Source organism: Diabrotica virgifera, chromosome 4, assembly GCF_917563875.1.
Source record: "Diabrotica virgifera virgifera chromosome 4, PGI_DIABVI_V3a".
NCBI lineage: Eukaryota > Metazoa > Arthropoda > Insecta > Coleoptera > Chrysomelidae > Diabrotica > Diabrotica virgifera.
Window position 1 is genome coordinate 148,129,267 of NC_065446.1, and position 8,019 is coordinate 148,137,285.

An 8,019-nucleotide genomic window follows, 5' to 3' on the forward strand; every position below is an offset into this window, starting at 1 on the left:
CCACAAAATATTCAGGTATTTCTTTTTGTCTGAAAAGATACCTAGTCTGCCGAAAGACATATCTACTTCCTTTTGGTTAAGGTGCTCTTATGGTAGAGACCTTTTTTGCCCATATCATAACCATAGTTTATTTAGGTATTTCTTTTCTCTGAAAAGATACCGTCTGCCGAAAGACATATCTATTTGGCTTTGATCAAAGTGCTCTTATACCTTTTTATACCTTTTTTAACGGTTGTTATAACCATTTATTGCGGTAATTCTTTTATATTAAAAGATACCTAGTTTACCGAAAGACTATGGCATCTTCATGTTCTTGTCGAAATCTGATTTCTTGGGTGGTTTCTTATGATAGAGACCTTATTACAACCATTTTACAGTGCTGTATTTCGTTTATACTAACATATATCTATTTCTTTATATTATTTATTATTGTGCTCTTATAACAAAGAACTTTTACCGATTTTCATCTTATTGCGCCTATCTTAACCACTTATTCGGGTATTTATTTTACCTTAAAACATACCTAGTCTGCCGAAAGACACCGTTACATTTTTTTTATTCAAGGTTTTCTTGTGCTAGAGATCCTTTTCTGCGGTTTGTATAACCATTTGCATTGGAGTATTCTTTTGTCCTAAAAGATACCCATTGTAAAGACATTTCTAATTTTTATGTTCGCTAGTGGTTTACGAGTGTTAAAACTTATTTCAGATATTGCATCCATTTTTTTTGGTTAATCTTTCCTGATTGCAGGAATATTAATATCATATCCTAATCATTTTCTGTTGGGGTACTTGTCTTATTTTATAGCGTACCCGGTCTGTAGAGACACTTCTTGTTTTTGTTATTGTTTATCGTTTTCTTATTGTAGAGACCTGCTTCCTTCTCTTACAAACATCTCCTTGGTTTGTCTTTGTACTAGATACAATCCAGGGAATTAAAATACTGTTTCTTCTTCGAAATCCATTGCATCTCGTTTATTAATTTACCTGTTAACTGCTCCATTTTTTATCTAAACCATGGACACTCTCATATTCAAGAGAAAGTTCGCAAAGAATGCAATCATTCGGCATTGTCATTGGACTATAAAAAATGTCTCATTAGCTGATTATTATCTATTAAAAGTTCGTCGTAAATATTTACAGATTGAGTATGATAAATATGAATGTGCACAGGATGCAATCGAAAACTTAATGTCGGAAAATCCTTCTTTAGGTAGCGAGGATCGCACTATTATAGATGATTTATTTTGTAAGGCGATGGGGCTTATTATATGGGAGCCCGTCTCAACTTATGTATACTATAACATAGGTACTGCATCTCATGATAGTTCTCCTAGGTTACATGTGGGGGAAAGACCACCCTCTCTCATTCCTGATCTAGGCCATCTAGTTGATGGATTGATATTTTCGCAAATTAACATATCAAAAACTCATCCTCTTCTCAGCCTCAACCTTCTGTCGAGACATCTACATCTCAAACATCTCGTGTGAGTATGCCTAGTTCGTCAGGTCAGCAATCCTCGACATTAAGTCAGATAGATACTATCCCTAAGTTGTTACCTAATGACCTTAGCAGTAATGCATTTTCTCTTCCACTTGTTGCAGTGGTACCAGATAGTGACTCCTCCGACACTCGTGTTATCGAGACAAGCGCGAGTTTATCTACGAGACTATCCTTTAATGATTTACCTTTTACTGGGCCTCAGGTTCATTCTAATATTCAAGCCTTGTCGAAAGACTTTTATTTGCAAGGTGGAGCGTCTGATGACGACGCAGCTGATAGAGCTTCGCGGGGAGCTAGCCCCGGTATTGTTGCTTCAACGAAAACTGGGCGTTGTGAGCCAAAAGTCTTGTCGTTTCGTGGAACAGATTCTTCGAAACCTATCGACTTAGATTTTACGACCGTAATTGGGTCAAAATTCCCTAGAGTGGTTTTACACCCTCCTCTAGATCTAACATTTAGGGTACACACTTTTAAATTGTACTCTTCCATTTCTCTTTTGCGCCGAGTAAAGGCATTTGTTTTCCATTTCCCCAGAAATATTGATAAAAAGCAAGCTGAATTGCTTATCGTTCGAGAGGTAAAAAGTTTTTCATTGCTTCGGATGATAGAATCTTTGTCATCCGGTATAACCAGTTCAGATAAGGAGTTGGTTCCTTTTAATTTACTTCCAGAGGAAATTATTGACCGCATTAAAATTAGCGGTACGTTGAGAAACTCTTATCTTCCTTTTGCAAAGAAGTCTATTCTTCTTTCTTCGAACAGTCTAGTTGTTTCACTGATGTTCGATAACCACGTATCGTTGGCTCATGTAGAATCCCAAGGTACGTCTAATTTAAGACATTATTTCGGACTTAGTTAGGGTGCATTTTATGATTTTGAAAGTCCCATATATCATTGCGTCATTTGTACTAGATTTCTGTGTATTGCTGTAGATTATGGGATATACATTGTGCATAAAGCTTTATTTGTTTGTATGTTACCGCCGCGTTATGTTAAAATAATGACTTTTAACTTTGGAGAGCCAAAGTATTTTCTTTTCAAGCTGTGCCAATTATTTATACTGCAAAGAATTCTTAGGAGTTGTACCGTTTCTTGTTTATTTTAGAATTGCCTTTTTAAGCTTTTTTAATTGAATAGTATAATGCCTTATATTATCTAGTCTCTTATTCATCCTAGTTAGGATTTATCATATATATTCTTAGCTAGCTCCTAGCTATTTAAAATTATTTGCTTATTTTTACCCACAGGGTGCCAGTCTCAACCCGAGATTTAATTTGTTTATTGCCAATTTAGATTATCAATCTTCTCATTTCTAGATAAAATTCATGGAAAAAAATAGTTTCTTCATTTTCGTCATGCTTATGTCTGTCCATGTAGGTTACGAATCACTAGGGACAATGTTATAGTTTACAGATTGATCTTCTTCTGCCTTTGTCGCTTATTTATTTCGAATGTTGTAGTGATTAATAATTATTCTGATGCTATAAGTTAATTAGTTTTTATCACGTGGAGTCATTTTCTTAGATTTGTTAACCAGGATATTCATCTTCTCTCAATTCTCCGCTTCCGGAATATTTTATAATAGAATGTTAGTTGTAGAACTTATATATTTTATCTTGTCTCTCGTTTATTCCGAGACATTTTAACGTAGTCTTCTAATCACGTGCATCACTTCTCTTTCTTCCTCGTTCTTCGTAGTACGGTCTCGTTGGTTAACTTGGCCGTACATGATACTCGCTTGAATCGCCACATCTCGACGGCGGCGTCAAATTAATGTATTTTATCCTAGGATAGTACGAAAAGCACTTCTTATTATTGAGGAAACTTATTTATGTAGAAACCTGTGGTATTGTTAATTATAGTGGTATATTTACCTGTGCAATCCTTGATAGTTTGTAACTTTTATGTGGGCACATAATAGGTTTTCTTGTTGTCCTTGTGCCTGCCTATTAAAATTAACAATATATGTTGATTGCGTTATATGTCAATAATGGTATCTTATAATAATACGAGAAAGCACCTCCTATCTGATAAGTGTCAAATAGTAGTTATGAATGTTTAGTATTTACTTATGTATCCGAATAATGTAAGCTATTATCTTATGTTAGTCTATTGTTCTTTTTGTACCCTTGTAAATATGTACCTTTTGTAATCATGTAAGTGTGTCGTTCGGTTCATAACCGTGCAAGTGTTTACGGGTTAGCATTCTGTGCCGCGTAGTCCGCAGTTATGGTTTCTTGGCAAGTCTGCCAACGCGGGGAGAATGTTGCAATTCCGAAATTTTCTTATAACTTTTGGTTCTCCCCGTATAGTTTCTTCCCGGCATGGATTGTTACAGACCGTTGTAAAAAAAGTGTCGCGTCTAGTATATGAACTTTTAATTAAAACTTTTGTTTATTACTATTGAGAACGTGCCTAAAAGCCATCTTTCTAATCAAGGTTAATGCATCCCGAATGGAACTCGTAAAAAAAGGTAATAAACCCTAAAGAAATTTTCTTTAATTGAGCAACAAAAAGTTGGTGTATTTAAACCCACTTAGCGGGGGAAAAATGATCACTGTGCTGGTGCAGTCTAACGAAGAACAAGGTAGTGTTTTAGTGCCAATGTTCCAAGTCAAGTGGGCCATCTTGTGAACGAGTTAAGTTTACCTAGAGGCATTGGTAACGTACAATTGCTACATATTATTATTTGTTTCTACATCATACTGCTGATAAAATTCAAATTATCTCATCGTTTCTCAAACTTCATCTCATCGTTTGCCAGTCTGAACATTGCTCCGAACGTTTCACGTGGTTGGAACTAAAAGTGTTTAAATGTCTAATATTATTTCATGCGTTTTAATAAACTTTATTGGTAAACTTTTATTGTATTGATCAGTGGCGTGCGGTGACTTTTTCGAAAGGGGAAGCGATTCAATAAGGATTTAAAAATATTTTCTTAAGGGTCGAGGGTCGAGCAACTTTCCACCTGATAATACTCTAATGCGCAGGGGCTCTCTCTCAGCAAAGTACTTAATTATGTGAGACGTCCTGCGTACAAGGAGTCACACACTAAATCCGTGACGCGTCAATGCGTGAGGCACTCTATTCCCGCTATTTCTAGTGACTAGTGATCTATCATTGATCTGTATTGCATTGGGCTATAGCTCGGGCCTTGAGTCCTCGCGCCGGGCTTGGTTTTCTAAAGAAGAATCCTATTTAAAAAAAATATACTCCGAGGCATTTTCCACAACAAACAACTTTCACTAAAATGACACTTATTTATACTCGAGGTCTATTCTCCTATCAACTTCCGATAATTGTTGAATGCAGTCTTTTTCAATGGATAATAGGGCTAACTTTCAAAGTCTGTCTTCGCTTGTTGAATTTCTTTTAAACTCTTAATTTGAAATTTTAATGCATCTTAATACTGCAAAACTTCGTTCAACTGATGCACTTGTGGCTGGGATAGTTAGTAGTACTAATTCACACAACTTGACCACGTCACACAGCGACTTGTTTAAACCAGTAGTTATAAAGAAATCCCATATTTCTGGGTATTTCTTTATCATTCATGTCAGGTGTTTCATAAATGATACTTAACTGAGAATGCAAAGCTGGGATATCAAAAAATTTTCATTATTTAATCGTAATGACATAAATTCCTCTGTGGGAAATTTTGATGAATTATAATTAGAAATATTAAGATTATATATAATTCTACAAATTTTAAATCGCTAAAATTTTGAAAGCTAGAATTCATTTGTTGTAGAATATTATCAAAATGTCTCTTTGTTTCCTCTGTTTTCTCTGTCTCCGAAATTATCAATCTTCATTATTTTTCTTTCATGTTCAAACCCCATATGTTCAGTATTATCCCAAATATTTTTAAACTGCTCTTGTTTTTAATAAAGTCGTATTAGTAAAGTCATCAATTTGTGTTATACAAAATGCAATACCATTTAATTTCTGTAAAATGTCAAATAAAACATCAGTACAAGGAAAAATATCTGCAAAAAATTTAAATCGAAATATTCTTTAAGCGAATGTATGTAATACCTAAGCACCCCTTAGCAGCAGTAACAGTCAGAGCATCTCACTTTCGGGAAGGCGATAAGACGAGCGCTTCCATGGCATACCAAAATTCGCGCGACTAGTGGGTGCGGTCATTGAACCCTGACCAATTTTAAAAGGGACAACTGCATGACAGCGGCGATTTTGAGATGCGCTTCTGTCAGGAGTGGACCAAATAGTTGAATTGTGTGCATATTAAGTTCGTTCGTACGCAATTAATTTTTAATATTTTTCAATGCCTATTGGCTAGGTAATATGTAGAATATTTGGATTAGGGAAAAAATTATTATTAAATATTAATTAATAATATATTTTCTTATATCGACGAATAAATAGGGAAGCGGCGCTTCCCTCGTTTCCATGGACCGCACGCCTCTGGTATTGATTAGTTTGTATGCGCTACTTTACACTTTATTGACATATTTATACATCCATATATTGATTTATATCGGGTTATTTTATTGATTTTTATAGGGTTATGTGCAAACGCGTACATGCATTGTTTTTTTTTTGTTCTATAGCTTTTTGTCAGTGTTATCTATGCAATATACATTAGCTGACAAATTTATAGGGTGCCTTTCTCGTAATAACGTTTATTAACTTTTTTTCCTTTTATTATATTATACTCTGGTAACATTGACCTGACTTATCCGAATTTCAATATTGTTTTTGCCGTAATATTTTTACGACCATAAATTCTTTCTTTAAAAAGGGGGCTGTTTATCGGTATCAGATTCGCTCCGGAGATTTAACGTCTTAGCTGTTTAGAATACTATTAATTATTGTTGTGTTTCCTTTACGATATTTCTAACAGCTGATTTAGTAAGGTCAATAGCAATATTGTATCTATTAATTGGGTCAGTGGTTTTTCTGAACTTTTTAAGATTGTATCTGTTTGTCTGTATTGTCAAAATATTTGTGTAAATTTGTAAATAATTCGTCGTCTTAACATTAAATGATGTATTGTAGCTATTTCATTTGTTTCATTTTACTTGATCATAATTAGAATAAAACAGTCCACTTCAGTCCGCTTCATATAATATTATATTAGTATACACTTTATTTGAAGGGGAAAAACCAGCGAGTTCTAGACTGAATTTACATATCTACCCCCCTTCTGGTGGTCTCAAATGTGCATTCAGAGGCCATCGTCTGTGCAGAAAGCAACACATGCTTCCGATGCAAGATGCCAGGTCACTTCCGTAGGAATTGTAAAAACCCATGGAAAAAGTTTTGTTTGCGATGCGGCAAAGAAGGGGTCTGCAGCAGTGACTGCTGTTCCAGACGTCAGGGAAACGAATAACAGACTGGAGAAACAAGGAGTCGTCCCAGTCTGAGGAGCAAGATTCGACTCCGTTCGTTCTAGCCGTTACACAACAAGCAAGCAACGACATGCGACTGTTCGCATCACTGAAAATCGGACAAAGACACAGGGACCATTAAAAATTACGCCGGAGATAGAATAGCGCAGATATTCAAACACTCCCTACATAGCTATAACGGAAGAACTAGACTAGCAAACGGATCTTCAATGGAGCTTAACCAGAAGTTAACAATTGACTGCGAGATCGATAATTTACAAACAAGACAAACATTTATAGTATTGCCAGGGTTAACGGAAGATGCAATACTAGGAGTGGAATTCCTCAGGGAACATTCGATCGAACTTAAGTTCGATAGGGATACGTCCAAACAGTACGAACAACATCAAGAGGAAACATGTAACACTTAAAGAGACTCCACTCAAAATACAGAGCTAGAAAGGTTCTTAAGAAAAGAACTTAGGGAATCCGAGAAGTTAACAGGTCCCACCAAATTAATAAAGCACGAAATAAAATTGAAGAAAAGGTGCGATCCCGTCAAATAGCCGTATAGGCGGCACAATCCCGCAATGTTGCAGATCATCAATCAAGAGGTGGATAAAATGTTGAAAGAAGGAACTATCGAACCCTCCTCAAGCGTTGGAGTTCACCGATTGTACTAGTTAGAAAAAAAGATAACTTGTACAGATTCTGCATTGACTTTAGAAAAGTCAACGAACTATCAGAAAAGGACGCGAATCCGTTACCTTGGATATCAGAAATTTTGGATAGACTTAAGGAAGCAAATTTCATCTCAACCCTCGATTTGAAGCAGGGATATTTTCACATACCCCTGGAAGAAGCAAGCCGCCCAGTGACAGCATTTAGCGTACCCGGAAAAGGTCATTTTCAATTCAGAACTACCCCGTTCGGACAGCACTCCCCGGAGCAACTTTCCAACGACTGCTGGACAAAGTAATACCGCCCGATGTAGAATTCGCGTTCGCATACTTGGCTCATATCGTGGTAATATCGAAGACATTCCAAGAGCATTTATATCACCTACAAGAAGTCTTCCGAAGACTAAAAGAAGCCCGATTACAACTTAACTTCGAAAAATGTACATTCTGCCAGCCAGAACTCAAATATTTAGGACACTTTG